The 15,479-nt window shown below is 36.1% G+C and overlaps 1 protein-coding gene across 1 annotated transcript in view; it reads right to left on the bottom strand.

Moving 5' to 3' along the window:
* Positions 1 to 14,514, bottom strand: part of HUWE1 (HECT, UBA and WWE domain containing E3 ubiquitin protein ligase 1) — a 99,857-nt gene extending 85,343 nt beyond the window's left edge. The window contains exons 1-2 of the mRNA XM_070938117.1: positions 14,428 to 14,514; positions 12,227 to 12,369 (exon numbers count right to left, since the gene is read on the bottom strand). The gene's annotated coding sequence lies outside the window, so the exon portion shown is untranslated. The remainder of the gene's footprint in view (positions 1 to 12,226; positions 12,370 to 14,427) is intronic.
* Positions 14,515 to 15,479: the final 965 nt, after the last annotated feature.

The raw sequence follows: 15,479 nt of genomic DNA, 5'->3' as shown, positions 1-15,479 counted from the left end.
TTAAACCGATAGTAAACATTCTAGGGAGAGATACGATAATGCACACTCTGAGAGTTTAAAGGACAGTTTTGTGGGTACCTGCACGTGCATGTATCTAATATTACTCCTCACATTTATGATCTATGAGCTTGTTTTGATGTGATGTGCACTTGCCTCAATGTTTTGCCAGATACTTGGGGTGTGAACTTGATTTTCATTAACTTATTTGGGCGTGGTGCATGCATATTTTATCTGGTGTTTCTTCCCCTTTTCTTTTTTCATATGGATGTGTGCTATGTCTGAAACTTTTAGCTTATATATTTCTGTAACATGGCTAATTTACCTTCCTGAAGTTGGCATTTAAGAAGGAAAATCTGAAAAATTGACATTTTGTTACAAAGTATAGATCCCATGGTATTCATGATGTATATACATACCACACTCCGCAGGAAAAAAAAAAACACTTAAAATTTAAAGTGGGTTCATGGACTCCCAAAGTCAGCATTGTAGTATTTCCTCTGCAGCTTTCCTTATTTTACTAAGACACATCCTAGTGTGCTAAAATTCGGAGTTTAGTAGCATCTTTTGCAACTATTGTAACAAATTTCAATATAGGCTTTTAACTTATGCCTTTTAATATCATTTGTCAGCGAGAAAAAGTGCTACCAGACTCCTTCAGATTTTTGGCTACCATACATTAACACAGATATCTTCCTACAATGCTACAACCTGCAGGCAAGTTTCTAACCAGGTTCTGGAGATTCACTGAGCTCCAGGTTCATAGCACTTATCTTGCCCCCCAAAAATCTGAACTGGACAATTAGTCTTCCATTCTACAATAACATTTTCTACTTTAAAATAAACAGAAGTCTGATGTTACTTATTTTAAAAAAATTTTTGATAAGGGGATAGTGCTAAAAGGCAGAATTAGGAAGAACAAGTAAACACAGCAAGCTGGGAAAAGGGTATATTTGAACATATTAAAGTAGCAATCTAAACATATGAAAGTTAAGCCCAAACTGCTCAGTATTTTCAGTTTGATTCTACAGGCGTTTTCCTTCTGAGTCATAATATTAGGTCTAACTGGGAAAAATATGCTGGGACTATTATTGCTAACAATTGTTATTATTTGGTAACCTATACATAACAAACCAAATGAAATTAGGAAGAATGTTCCTGAAACATAAGAAAAGAGTCAAAACATATGAAAACAAGATAGTAGGCTGAACAGAGCAGAGTTACTTATCTTCCTGGGTTTCCAGGCAACCTCAAGGTTGATCCACCTCCCTCCACTATCAGGGTTGGAAGTTTGATGTCATTGGGTATGTGATGATGGAGCTTAGAGGTCTCAGATTGCCTGCTTCTGGTATATTGTAACTGAATCTATCAAACTTTAAAAAATGTTCTAATCTACTCAACTGAATAAACCTAGAAATAATTTATTTTCAAACAAGAGGAAATCTATAGTAGTGGCCAAAATTGTGGAAACCTTTTGGGAAAAGTGTATTTTTGAAGTTTGATGGCTAATAACACTTTTTTTTTTTTTTTTTTTTGAGTTTCAAGATAATCATATTCCACTGCTGGAATGGCCAGGGAATAGCCCAGACCTTAACCTAGTTGAAAATCTATTGAGCTGACTAAAGAAACTTGTTAGTCAGAAGCGACCCAGCAATAAAACTCAGTTAATAGAAGCAATCCTTCAATCTTGGTTTCACATTATAACAGCTGCAGAAAAGACTTAGTTCACTCCATGGGAAGACGTTGTAAGGCCGTAATTCATGCTAAAAGTTACCCAACTAAATATTAACTGACGTGATAATTTTTATATATCTCATTTTTCTATGGTGATAATTTTTGTGTATCTCATTTTTTCTACGTGTTTCACTTTTCTTCTTTATACTGTAACTGCTATTTCAGTGTCTTTTAGCATTTGCAAGTTTGTATACTTGTTTCCTCTGCAATACCCAATCTGTTTTCTACCATATGCATATATATATATACAGATTTAGAAAAGAAACAGAACTCCAGAGGAGGAGTAAGCAAAAAAACAAAACAAAAACCCCACTGCATTAAAAGGGCAAAATAAAACCATATTTCTCACCCTATCCATTCCACAACTGTGGCCCTTGAATAGAGAATGCCTTCTAAATGTATTTTCCCTGAACCATGCAAGGAATTCTGCTGTCAAAGAGAGCTTGTCTCTCAATAGTCCTCAATGTCTTGCTGAGGTTTGGCTGTTTATCCAATAAATCCAGGCAATGACCAGGAGTCAACACACATACATCCTCTAGTCCGGTTTCATTTACTATGTCCAACAATCATGACTTTTTTCTGCCTTCTACATACATTTCTTACCATTGAGTGTTCTTAGGTCAGCCATATTTTATTTCTAACTATAGAAATCACATTAAAAAGGCCTAGTTTGTTTGTAAACTGAAACAATATAAGGAGAAGAACTCATTCATTCGTAACATAAATACAAAGGAAATATACAATCTAAGCAAAATTCAAATCATTGTTAAAATGCCAATAAAAATGTAAAATGTCAATGAAGAAAAATCCAGTATCTTCTGGATTCAAAATTCTAGACAATCAAACCCCTATAATTTTCCCAACCTCAAATAGAGATTTCAATCTTAACTAGCCTTACGTTATAGTCTGCTGTTTCCCAAATTCAGCAATTTGGAGAAAGATGTTTCCATTTTACTATCATATCTTCAACTTGAAAAATCACTACTGCTGATTAAGATGTCATACTTCTGTTAATTAACCCAACTGTGGGGACAATAAACACAATTAATTCCCGTTTCTGATTTTCTCAACCATGATCTTTCAATGTAGGACAAAGCTGAGAAGGAATACCTCTGAAATGGAAACAGCTATACTGGAGAATAGCTGGATACCCGTGCTTTGCTAGGAAACTATGTGATGGGGCTTGATAAATCAACACTTACAGCTTGACAATTAATGAGTAGTTATGATCGGCCTCTCCTCTCCCCTTCTCCCTCTCAGCCTTGCCCCACAGAACCCTATCCTATCCTATCCTATCCTATCCTATCCCCTTCTCTCCCTCAGCCTTGCCCCCAGAAGCCTATCCTATCCCCCTTTTCTCCCTCAGCCTTGCCCCACAGAAGCCTCCCCTATCCTATCCCCTGGTTGCTGCTGTGAAAGTGAAACTGAAAGTGAAAGTGAAACTTCTCTCATCTGCTTGTGTTTTGCGTTTGGAACAGATTTCTTTTCAGGTGGGGAGGGGGAGTAGAACTCCTTAGCATCAGAGCATGTTAATTATAATATAGGAAATTCTAATGCTCTGATGGTCATTTCAAAAAATCCTCTCTTAGTGAGCACCTAAAAGCCAAGAGGAACATACGTGGCAAATTTCAAGTTTGTAGGCTTTACGGTTCTGGATATTTCGTTATTATGGCATGAGTGGTTTTCGCTTTTATATATATAGAGTCACAATATGTACCATATCCAATGTTACATGAAGATGCAACAGGTATTATCAAGATTTTTTTATACTTCTACTACACTCCACCTTTTATTCTTTCTAATCTTTGCCTCCTGCTGCTTATAACTGCTTTTAAAGCCTTGTCAGCCAATTCCAGCTCATGAAAACAGTTACCTCATATTTTAGGCACTTGGACTGTGTTTATTTTTCTGACTGCTTTTGACCTTTTAAAGTTTTCCTTCATTTGAGAAAGAAAGAAGTCTGATTTCTGAAAGTCCTCACTTTCAGAAATCAATTCTATCAATATGCAGCGGAACACTCTCTTCACCAAACAGTGAAATAATTCTCAGAAACCTACCTTTCTCTTTGCATCATATACCACATGGTAAGAAATAACTCTATATTCCCATCTTATACATTTTCTCAACCCTACCACTTCTACTTCAGCAACTAACCCCAGCTAAAGTGAAACATAAATGTCATCATCTTTGGAAAGAAATGTGCTCCATCATAATTCAATGCAAAAGACAAATCCAAATCTTAATGTAGTATGTAGTACATAAAATAGTATGTAGCTCTAAACAATAGGCTACATATTTGCTTCATTCCATTTACTGCAAGGACTATAACACAGTAACATTACACGGTGGATTCTTTAGTAAGGAGGCATTTTGTCCTTTGACCCATTTGACCAAATCATTTCCTATGTCATTGTGCATTTAGTAGGGATTAATCCTTATTTAACAGAATACAATCTGTATGTAGGATGAAAGGATTGAATTATAATAAGACAATCCTAAGTATGTTAGCATCAAGTTTGTTATATGCATTAGGAAGTACTGCTAATTTTGGTTAACTTAGACTTATTATGTACATTTTTGTGACAAGGTTATAAAGTGATGGCATTGTGAATGCCATCTTAACTACTTTCTCTTTCCCGGCAGAATTCATACTTTCTGCATAATTAATGTTTATTAAATATATTTGCCATTCAATACTCAGATCAACTTACATTCACAAAATATAACATTAATAGCAATAGCACTTAGACTTATATACTGCTTCACAGTGCTTAATAGCCCTGTCCAGTATATAACATTAAACCAAAAGCATAGTATTAAAATTGGGCAGTGAGATAATATCACAGATTTTTATCTTTTTCCAGCATATGCACATACGTCTATGCCACACCAATGTTCATTAACTGGATACTTATTATGAGCAAAAGTGGTGCTCAGCGATAGGTGAACTTATACAGTTATTAATTACATCCTGGAGTAAAAGCAGAGAAAGTGATTATATTCTGATCCAACAGTTACTTGTATCAGGAGTTCAAAAATAATTAATCTCAAACTCTCACCATAATAAATATTTGAGGAAAGAAACTGGCTCGTTTCTGGTAAGAGGAGCAAGTATCTAAGTTAGTATGTCCTTTTCATTCTTGACTGGGAGATTTAAAATTCTTATCCTTCTAAACAGTTCTGGCCTACCTTCCAAAGGAGATCTCAATTCCTGACTTTAAACACCATGTTGTCATACTAGAAAGATGAACAAGCTGACCAAAGGTAGGTCAGGCAGGATTAGCCTGCAGGTCTGCAGTATATGCAGACTTGTCATTCATGATTCCAATCTTCTTTGCTCATTCAGGCAGAATAAGCAACATCCAATTTGCAGTGGTGATAGCAAGTTTTTATTATCATTATTCAGGTTACAGGCATTTAAATGTAAATGCAAATTTGCAATATATACAGTATCACATTTCAGTAGTCGTATATCCTAAAATTTATTTATTCCAATTGCTAAGGACCACTGAAGTATTACAATGATATACAGTTAAGAGTGTGTGTTTGCAATTTTAGGTTGCTTTTTGGAGGGAGATGATCTTTTTTTTAAAGAAAAACAAAAACTAAAGCCTATTGGAATTAAAACACCTATTTTATTTGATCCGCTCCTCAAATCTGTTCCACTATTCATCTAGTTTAGAAGATGCCAAAAAAGGGGGCTGAGAGCCTCACCACAGCCTGTAAGTAAAAGGCTGACCACTATATATTTCATATGTACCTCTTCAGAAAAATTTAAGAAGTGCTGATTGATATACATAAGCTGCAGGTTAAGCAGGATATATTAGTTGACCTTGTGATTCAGTCAGACATCCCAAATGCTGATTACCCCGTGCTCATGAATTTGTATAAGTCTTTGGGGAGGTATGACTTCCATTACATAAAGCAAAGGCGTCCTCTTCAGCCCCACCCACTCCTGAAAACAAGAATATTTTTTTAAAAAGAAGTTACTGGGACTGAACAAGGCTACATTACCTTCCAATAGTTTTGATAAATGGCTAGAATTACTCCTAGAGGGCAGGAAAGGTTTGGGAAAAGCAACATAAAACTCTGCTTTAGGATTCAGATTATATTTAACAAATAGGTAAATGTTTTAGGGTATAAATATATTACATTTCAATTTTTTTTTTTTAAATGTGTGCCCAAATTCTAACAGTGATTATATGTACCAAGTACCATTCTTTTATACATTAAGTTATGCATGAGGATATTTCCTTTTATTCAAATCCCTTGAATTTTTAAAGATAAAGTAATTTCATCAGTTAGCAATACAATACCGAAAAAGGTTAATTACAAGAACTGCATAGTGAAGATTCCCCTTTGCAGGGATTCTTAGAATATATTTGCACCAGAAAATTTTCACAGGTGGGTTTCTAACAAACCTGCTCAAATTATATTAAGAGGCGAATAGATATTTTTCATATTTGAAGCATCCAGGTTAGATAAAGAGTGTTTCTGTAACACATGTTTTATTATCTACCTCAATATAACTTAGTAAAAGTTTCTGTTGATTTGTAATCTCTTTTGCTGATAACAGGAATTCTGAGACAGATTAACCTGATATCTGATAGTCATAACATATTTAATGTGAACTTTGATCTAATTACCCTTCTCTTCCCAAGCTGTCCCAATTAACATTCTAAACTGCAGGCTATTTATTACTCTGGAACAAGCTAGAAATATTAAATTAATGCTTTTCAGCAGCTCAATTAGTCCTCTCCAGATAAGTTACAGCAACCTTGGTCTCAAGGCACCATGCTTGAACTCCAACATAACCAAAGTATCATGCTGGAAAAGATGGCTTCCATTCCATGTTTGAAATATAAAATGTAATTGTAAAAGTTCAGACTGATTTGCCCAATCTAGCAATATCCTAGATATGCTAGATTACAATTCCCATAATTCTCAGAAAACAAATCCATTAGTTATATTGATTAGAAGTAATGTAACTTGTAGTTCTGAGATGCAATTCACTATGTTGGACGGTGCTTGTTTAGTCAAGTAGTTCATTTAATGGCTTTATCTCACACTTTTTCTTTTAAGCAAATACTAAGACTTAAATAATTTTGAGAAGCCAGTGTCCATCAAAACTAATAGAAACTAAATTTTCATGTCAAATAAAATTTTCATGTCAGTTACTGTGAGCTTTGGCAAAATACATTACCAACCCAATATTCAATAACGACAGACAAAGCAAAGACTCATAGTTTTTGGTATATATCAGCATATTAAAAGATAATTGCTGTCAAACATGCTCAAAGGCAAAGTTGTCTTCATGAAATAACATTACATCTTAAAGAAAATTAACATTGTAAATTTAATCTGCCCAGAAAAAATTGCATTCAAAATAAATAGTTAATGGAGCTATACACAATCTATCCCTCTTAATTATATCATATCAGGCAGTTTAGGACTGAGTACATTCAATAGAAGCTCTTATCTCCAAACTTAAACAAAATTCTATTCTGTCACTTTTTTACCAAGACATATTGCCTTGGGCTCACCAAATTCCATCTCCTCATCTACAAACAGGCATGGTTTCAAGACTTTACTATTTAGTAATGGAGGCTTCTCTCCCAGTATTGGAAACCCACTGAAGATGAAAAACTAGGCAAAAATATTATTATATCAATGAATAAAATTGGATAACTCCAGGAAGAATAGAGAAAATACAAACTTTCATATTAAATTGAATACATCCATTGCCTCCTTATAGCTCAAGAGAAATAAACTCCAAGTTTTTTCTTCATTATATTTTAACATTTATCTATCTAAATGAAAAATAAAACAAAAGCACACATTCATCCTTGAAGGGTCAAAGCTAGTCAGATAAGGATACAGCACCAACACTGGAAATCCCAAAAGACCAGTGTGTCTTGTCAGATTTTCTCTCAGGCACATATGAAGTGACCTGCTTAGTCACTATAACTATTTGGTGTTTAAATTTCATTTTTGCAACATGACACATCAAATCCCCATAAATATTGTTTGACAGGCACCAAGTCACAACTGCAAGATAGACAAGTATGCTTCCAGCACTTTAACATCTTCACTGTAGTAGCTCAGTTACAGAAGCAAGCAAATAGTAGCAAGAGTTATAAAGATTTCAGAGCAGAACACTAAGAGGCTAAATTTATTTACCATGTGCTACACTATTCTTCATGAACATAGTCCAATCGTATGAAGCATCCAGAAGTATAAATGTTTAACATAAGCAGCTTGCTTATTCATTCATTCATTCAAACAAACAAACAAACAAACAAACAAACAAACTGATGTGTATTCAAATTGTGGATTCTTTAAATTCTATATAATTATAATATTAAAAAGCTCTTGCCATTTCAAAGATGTCTATTTTCAGTAGTTACTTTTTAGATTTGTTCTTCCTTCCAAGGAATCCCTAAATAGAAACTAAATACATTGCAAAAGACTTGGCAGTACATTCAACTATGCTGAGGACTAACTAGGTTTTCAGAGTATTAGTACTGCCCCACAAGTGCAGCCTAAAACACATTGAGTAACTAACTAATGGATAAACAGACAAACTGTCTTCTAGGGGTTTCTGTGTTCTTTTAGGAGAACTATGGAAACCACGTGGACTTTCAGAACAGACTGTGTTTGAAAAATGATTACTCTATTAATCTACAACTGAGTTTTTAAATAACACTGTTCCAATTAGATGAATCTCTAATTCTCTCTTTTTTTTAATTCAAAAGGTTAGAATTACTGTGGAATTATAATTCCTGAAAGGTAAGAGATCAAACCACTACCAAACATCAGATTCTTGATGCAAATACAATTGCAATACAAATACCTAACTCTTCTATGCTTGGAGGAACACACAAAACAGAAAGACAAATTATCTTTGAAATCAATCTCAAGCTGTTTGAATATGACTGTACAGGATAGCATAACAGCAATGTTAATTCTGAGTGGCTAGATGTTATTACATGCTTCAAATGATTTTGAATTTTTTTCTATAAATGAAGATTTATATTTAATCATATCAAAACAATGGAAAATGGTGAACTTATTACAAGGGTACTTCAAAGAGTTGTCTGAGCTAATCTTCTCACTCTGAACATTTGTTTGTGAGTTTGCAAGTCACTCAGACAACCAAATGTGTTAAGCTGGTCAACAAGTATATCAGGTTTTAGCAACTCTACTGTTATGACACATCAAATTAAAAGTCTCAGAGTAAGGATTGCCTCTGACAGTGATATTTACAAGCCAAATAACCATTTATGTAGTTTACTTGAATGCAGGATTCATTAAATATACAAAAGCCAAATTAATTTCCTCACTGAAATTACAGAAAGGCCAATATTTATATTTACAGTAGAAATGCTGCTTCCTGCACTGGATATTATTTCTATTATTAAAATATTTTGTAATAGGAAGCAAGAAAGAAGCATTAAGCTTTGAAATTTTTAGAAAATGCCATTGTAATATAGATGGGAACTCAGGGAAGTTAGCATGCTATTTTGGGAACACAGGATAAAGTATCCCACCATGTAGCCTATTTCTAGCTTGAAATATGACAAATACATTGCATGAAAAGTATGAGGCAAAATATTCAAGATTTGTAAGCAGTTATTAGGAGCCTATACAGATTACACATCTGTTAGATAAGCAGAAAGGAAAACTTTTTTCTTTTTAGTTACAGGAGTAAAATTGAGACAGAAGGCGTTACTGTTTTGCAGTGGTGAAATATCTATTCATTTTAATAAATTTATTATTCAAGATACAAAACTGAATGCCAGACATCACTATAGGTTTATTTGTTTTAATGCTTACAGGTGATCAAATAAACCATTTCTAAACACTCTTGAATAGTATTATACCCACTGAACATATCCTAGGGTGAAATTGACAAACACCAGCAAGTTAAATGATGCAGTGTGTAGCCCTAAGTGAACTGATAGCTACAGGTCAGAAATTTAGGTTATTATATTTGTTCTTTCAAAGCAAGAGCAGGGTTTTTATTATGAGCTCCTATTCATACACTTCAAATGAGGAGTACCTCAAGGCTGGACATAGATACTGTTACTTTTATGCACGAGAATAAAATGCTGAAAAAAAAACATACATATTATGTTAGAGTAATTAGTTTTTATACTATTGTCTCTCTTCAGTTTGATAAATTGGGGCTTTGCAATTTTTTCTGAAAATGATACATTATCCAATAGCCATAATTTGTTCTAATTTTAGCCCCATGATTGCTGATAAGATACAAAATTATAAAAATGTTCCATTTAGTAAAATAGTAATATTCTGTATCTTCTTTGATGAATATATATATTGTACTTCATAAGGTACCTAAAATTGAGTTATGAACTTAGAAGTCTGATTTGTATCATACTTTTATCATGAGGTCAGAAATTTACTACTATTTTGAGATACTGTCTGTCCAATCACATCAATCTGTCACATTGGTCCAGCAAGAGGAGTATGTTGTGGGTCCTAGTCCATGACAAAAATGTCATCTGACAGGACCCAGGAAGAGAACCTTTTCTCCTGTGGCACCCACCTTTGGAAGATCATTCCACCCGAGAAGAGTTTGCCCCCTTGACCTTGCTGGCCTTCTGGAAGGGCCAAAAAACGATGGCTCTGCCATCTGGCCAGCAACATGGGTATGGAGCATGGATAGTGGCTGTATTGCTATAGAAACTGAGCTCTCCCGCAGATCATGACTTTTTAAAATAGCTTTTAATGGTTCTTATTCTTTTTATATATTTGAATTATTTTTAATATTATGGTTTTGGTGATTTTCTTGCATTATTTTTTATCTTTTTAGCTTTGTACATGGCCCAATCATATATGTGAGATGGGCACCTGTATAAACTACAAAATAAAGTAGCTTTGTCTAAACTTTCATCCTTGCTTCTCTATTAGCATTCATATAGAAACGCACAACACTTTTAATATTTAAGCATACAGTATGACTACTACTGCAAAGTAACAAAATATATTTTACAATATATGATTTGAGGATGGTATTTAGTATCAAAAGATAGCTTTTAATGAAGTCAATATGTTTATTTCAGGAAAGACAGCTGAAGAACTATTATATATAACAAAATCAGTGAGGAAATGTAACAAATATATAAAAAATGACATGATTTTCACATGGTGCAATCCATTGGCATATGACTCGTCTCTATTCACAATATACAATCAGCCCTGAACTGATTCAACAAAGCAGTTATTTTCTTAAACTATTAATATCTTGATTCTCAGATGTCTTAAGTATCATAAGGAGATTAATACATATAACTGTTGAAAAATGGAGCGTGGAAAGCAAATTGTCATTATTAGTTGGATATAATGTTCTGCATATGTATATCAGTTTAGTAGAAATAAGATTGGTTAACTACATAAAAAGAGCAAGAAAATCCAACTGCAAAGCTTCAAAAATCCAACTATTGTTTTCAAGTAGCTTATTTAAAAAAAATCAAATATAATTATAACCCAATATTTCCAAACAGGAGCGGCAGGGAAAATTCAGTATCACCTCAATATTGTAAATATTAAATGAGAGATACAGGATTTGAAATTTAAATACAACCCTAATTTCTTAATGGTATTAGTCAAGGTTTTTGTACCATAGCCAAGATAGAAATGAAAAATTTTATATACTAGCCAGTATCCTACAGAATTTAGAAATGTAAAGATTGATATATGATGATAGCCTCAATTATTATGTATTGACTGTCCAACTTTAGTGGACTCTGAATGGCATAGAAAACTAGTGAAAACAAAAGCAGTTAAAGAATTGAATCAACTAGACTATCCAGACTAAAATAATGCAATAGAGAGTCAAAGAAGGGCCATTGAACAAATGAGCATCAACCTCAGGCCTGGGACCAAAGCCAGATTTTCAAAAGCTTTCCAAAACACCAGGAGAGAGGGCACCATCCTTATCTCTTGAAGGATGCTGTTCCAAAGGCTGGGAGCCATAACAGAGAAGGCACACTTCCTAGGTCCCATGAGATGGCAATGCTTAATAGAGGGGGACCTGGAATGTACCCATTCTGTTGTAACTTACCAGGCAGGAAGAAACAATTGGAGACAAACAGTCTCCCAGATATCCAAGCCCTAACGCTGTACAGAGCTTGCTGATGTAGGGGAAAAAATCATTTACAGCAGATAGTCTTAGCACTTCAGATGCTAAGACTATCCTAATGGTCAGGAATTATGAAAATTGTCCATCTGTTATAAACATCTTGCTATAGGAAGCCATTCCCCCCCTCTGCCCTTTCCCTCCCCCCTCTGCCCTTCCCCACACACATACACACAAGAAATAAACAGTGACAGATGCACACAAACAGGTAAGGGTCAAAAACACTTAACCAACAGTCATTGCCTGAAAATCAATTAATAACTTTGGGATATTTCATGGAATCATTGTTTTGAAGGAAAATAAGCATTGCCGAACAGAAATTTCTGTACTAACCTGGAATCACAGCCAATCCATACTTGGCCTGTTCTGATATTCAAGTCACTTCTCTGCCACCTTTGCCTTACCGTAGCCAGACCAAGGTAATACTTCTTGGTTTCTCAGTCAGTCTAATCCACTTATGTCAGATTATTCAAGGCCTGCAATAAATATAGATATATAAATTCTGGCTTCATGCATATTATGTTTAAAGAATATGTATTTTCTAAAAAGGTTTTCATTCTAGCTACTATATTACAAATGATTTGTCTTTCTTAACCTACCCTCTTAGATATTAAATTCCTTTTAGATGCCAACTCTAATGTTTCACAATATAATCAAAATATTTAATACACTTACATCTTACCTTTATGTACAGAAGCTAAAATCCTTCCTCTTATTTCCCCCCACAACAATCCTATAAGGTAGACTGAGATGAGACTGTGAACCTCCATGGGTTAGAGTGCCGTAGAGCCTGGGTCTCTCCACTTCTATCTAATCCAGTACCTTGACCACTACAAAACACTGGCTCTCAAGTCCTGTTGAGTTCACTAAGTAGCCCATAAATCATGGCAATCATCTCATATATAATTATTTTGTTTACCATCAAATACAGAATAAGCATCCAACATTCTTCTAGCCAACACAAACAGGGCAGACTAAGAAATGCTAGACTCAGCACATTGCTTCATCATTTCTTGTACCCAACAAGATTTTATACAATGGAGACCTAACAAAAATGCCAAAACAAGCTTTCAGAATTAATATTTATTTCTACAATATTAAGGTAACATTTTTAAGAAGTTAAGTTTATCAACTCTTTTTCCATTCTTGTCTTTAATCTAAAAAGCCAGACTTTGGAGAAATAAATTTATCTTAAATATCCCAGCAAAAATGAGTAATTAAACAGCTGTGTACACAAAAAATATCTAGCTAAGAAAACTGTCAGTAAATTAATGGTGCATTTTCCCACCTTGCTTTTCATTTTAATATGCTACAACCAGAGCATAAAAGTTGTTCAGCTTTGGTTTTCTCTAACTGAAGAGTTAGAAAAGCATATATATGTAACCAATTTGAGACACAGTTCTCTATCTAACATACCTTACAAAAAGTCAGAGAAATTTATGATGATGGGTTACCCAAGAAATGTTTGAGTTTGCTACTTAGAATAAACAAAGTGTACCACAATCTATTATGAAGGAAAGATCAGATTGTAAAAAATCACTTTGGAATCAATTTGGAGACATATTTAGAACAAAGATAGATATTTCACAGCAGGCTTACAAAAGTATACCTATACACAAAGGCATCCTTTTACTACATACATCCCCCCCCAAATACTAAGAGAACGTAATTCTACACCCTTTTAAGAAAAGCTAATACAAGGGGGGGGGAGGGAATCAAGAAACACATCTAAGGACTGTGAAACCAGACTCTTAAGAAAACTATAAGGTTGAAATATATATATATATATATATATATATATATATATATATATATATATATATATATATATATTTCATCTTCATAGTTATATCTATATCTATATATACATACCAAATATATTTTGTATATTAATGTAAGAATAGCTCCCAACAGTCTCCCCCCAACCCGCATCTTTCACGAACCCACCGCAATAGACTGACACGAAATAGCGCAATGGTTTCAATCCATGGTATTACTTCAACTATATATATATTTAATATATGATTAACCCATTTGCCTGGGTCGAGGTGGGACCCTGAACGAAGTACGCGGGCTGGGTTCTCAAAAGGCTAACGCGTTGGCCGCCTCGCTTCCTTAGTCGAGTATGTCGCGTTTATACCTAAAAGGAGAGGTGGGGCGGGGAGGGGGGGGAAGAGAAAGGCCGAAGTCTATCAAGACCCCTCTCCGGGACTCACGTGCCTCCTTCTGCGGGTGATGTGCGAGTGAGATAGAAGGGGAAAGTCCTACCTCCAAAGGAACAGAGGCGAAGCACTTCGCAAATGGCTAACCAATTCCCAACCGAAGGATGACCTAAGGCAAAACCACCACCACTTCCCGACTTCAATCACCCCCCCCCCCCGCTTCATCTCCAGGGGAAAGCCAGGGCCCATTGTCCCGCCTCAGCAAACATCCCTTTTCTCACCCCGCTTCCCTCTTCCCTTCGGCTACAGCTTCAAGTGGTCCCCCGTCTTGGCGGGCCCCACGCGCCCCTCCAGTCCGGCTTGCACAGATACCTGCTCCGGGAAAGAAATGGAGGGGGTGTCAATGCCGTACCCCGTTGCCTCCCGCCGCCGCCATCTTAACAGCAGTCCCTGAGCCTCAGCCCCAGTTAAATCACGCGAGAACTCACCACCTGGTAGGGGAGCGAAGAAGAGACGCGATAATTGAGGGAAGATCAGACGAGAAGTGGAGGAGCTGGGAGGGAAGGAGGCAAGTCATGAGGAAACGAAAATCTCGCGAGACGTTGTCTCAGGCAGCCACTTCCCGCGAGAAGAACAAACCAGAAGAGAACGGCGCGAGCCCCTGCAATGGCGTTCATCTCCGGGGAGCTTTTTTCCACAGGCAGAATATTGGAAGGGCCATTGTAGTCACGCGCCGGAGTTCCACGCTCGGAATGAACAATCCAATTAGTTACTCTTCCTCGTGATGAGTACCGCGAGAACCAAGATTCAGATAGTTTCTCGCGAGAATCAACGGAACAATGCGAGAGTTTCAGTCATGGTGTTTTCCGGGTATCTTTTTATTTCTGCTTATTGCAGAAATTTGAGTTTTGGATAAATTATATCATGTGAGAAACTGTCCGCGGCTCAACCTGGCTAAATCCTGAAAGTTTCATCAGCCTTCCACTGAAGGGGCAAGAGAGAAAGGAAATTTAGCATCTAGAGAAAATTCCCGCGAGACTTCGTAGAGCACCTACGAAATGCCGAGACTTGCGTGCCTGAGACAATCGTTGGGGGAGGCGGGGCGGCGAGGCTAAATCTCGCGAGAGCTAGTGACGGCTTGCGGAAGTGTATTGCTCGTTTAACTTGTAGCGAGATTTCGCAGGCGTTTTGCTTTGGGGAGGTTCAAAGAAAGCGACGTGGGCTAGGCCGGGTATAGGCGTCTCGGGGAACCCCCTCGAAAATTAGGATTTTTCCCCCTCTTCTCGCATAACTTCGCGGCCGCTCGGCGGAATTCTCGCGAAAGCTTGAGAAAGGAAGAAACGAGAAAGACTTGTTTCCAAACAGACCGGGTTACCCGCTGACGCCCTCTAGCGGTGGAGGGTTGTCTTCTCGCCCTCGCGCTC

This window comes from Pituophis catenifer, unplaced genomic scaffold (assembly GCF_029215685.1).
Source record: "Pituophis catenifer annectens isolate HBS135680 unplaced genomic scaffold, rPitCat1.0.hap2 SCAF_2, whole genome shotgun sequence".
Taxonomy (NCBI): Eukaryota; Metazoa; Chordata; class Lepidosauria; order Squamata; family Colubridae; genus Pituophis; species Pituophis catenifer.
The sequence above is the reverse complement of the archived record's forward strand: the minus strand, read 5'-3'. Positions and strand labels throughout refer to the sequence as shown.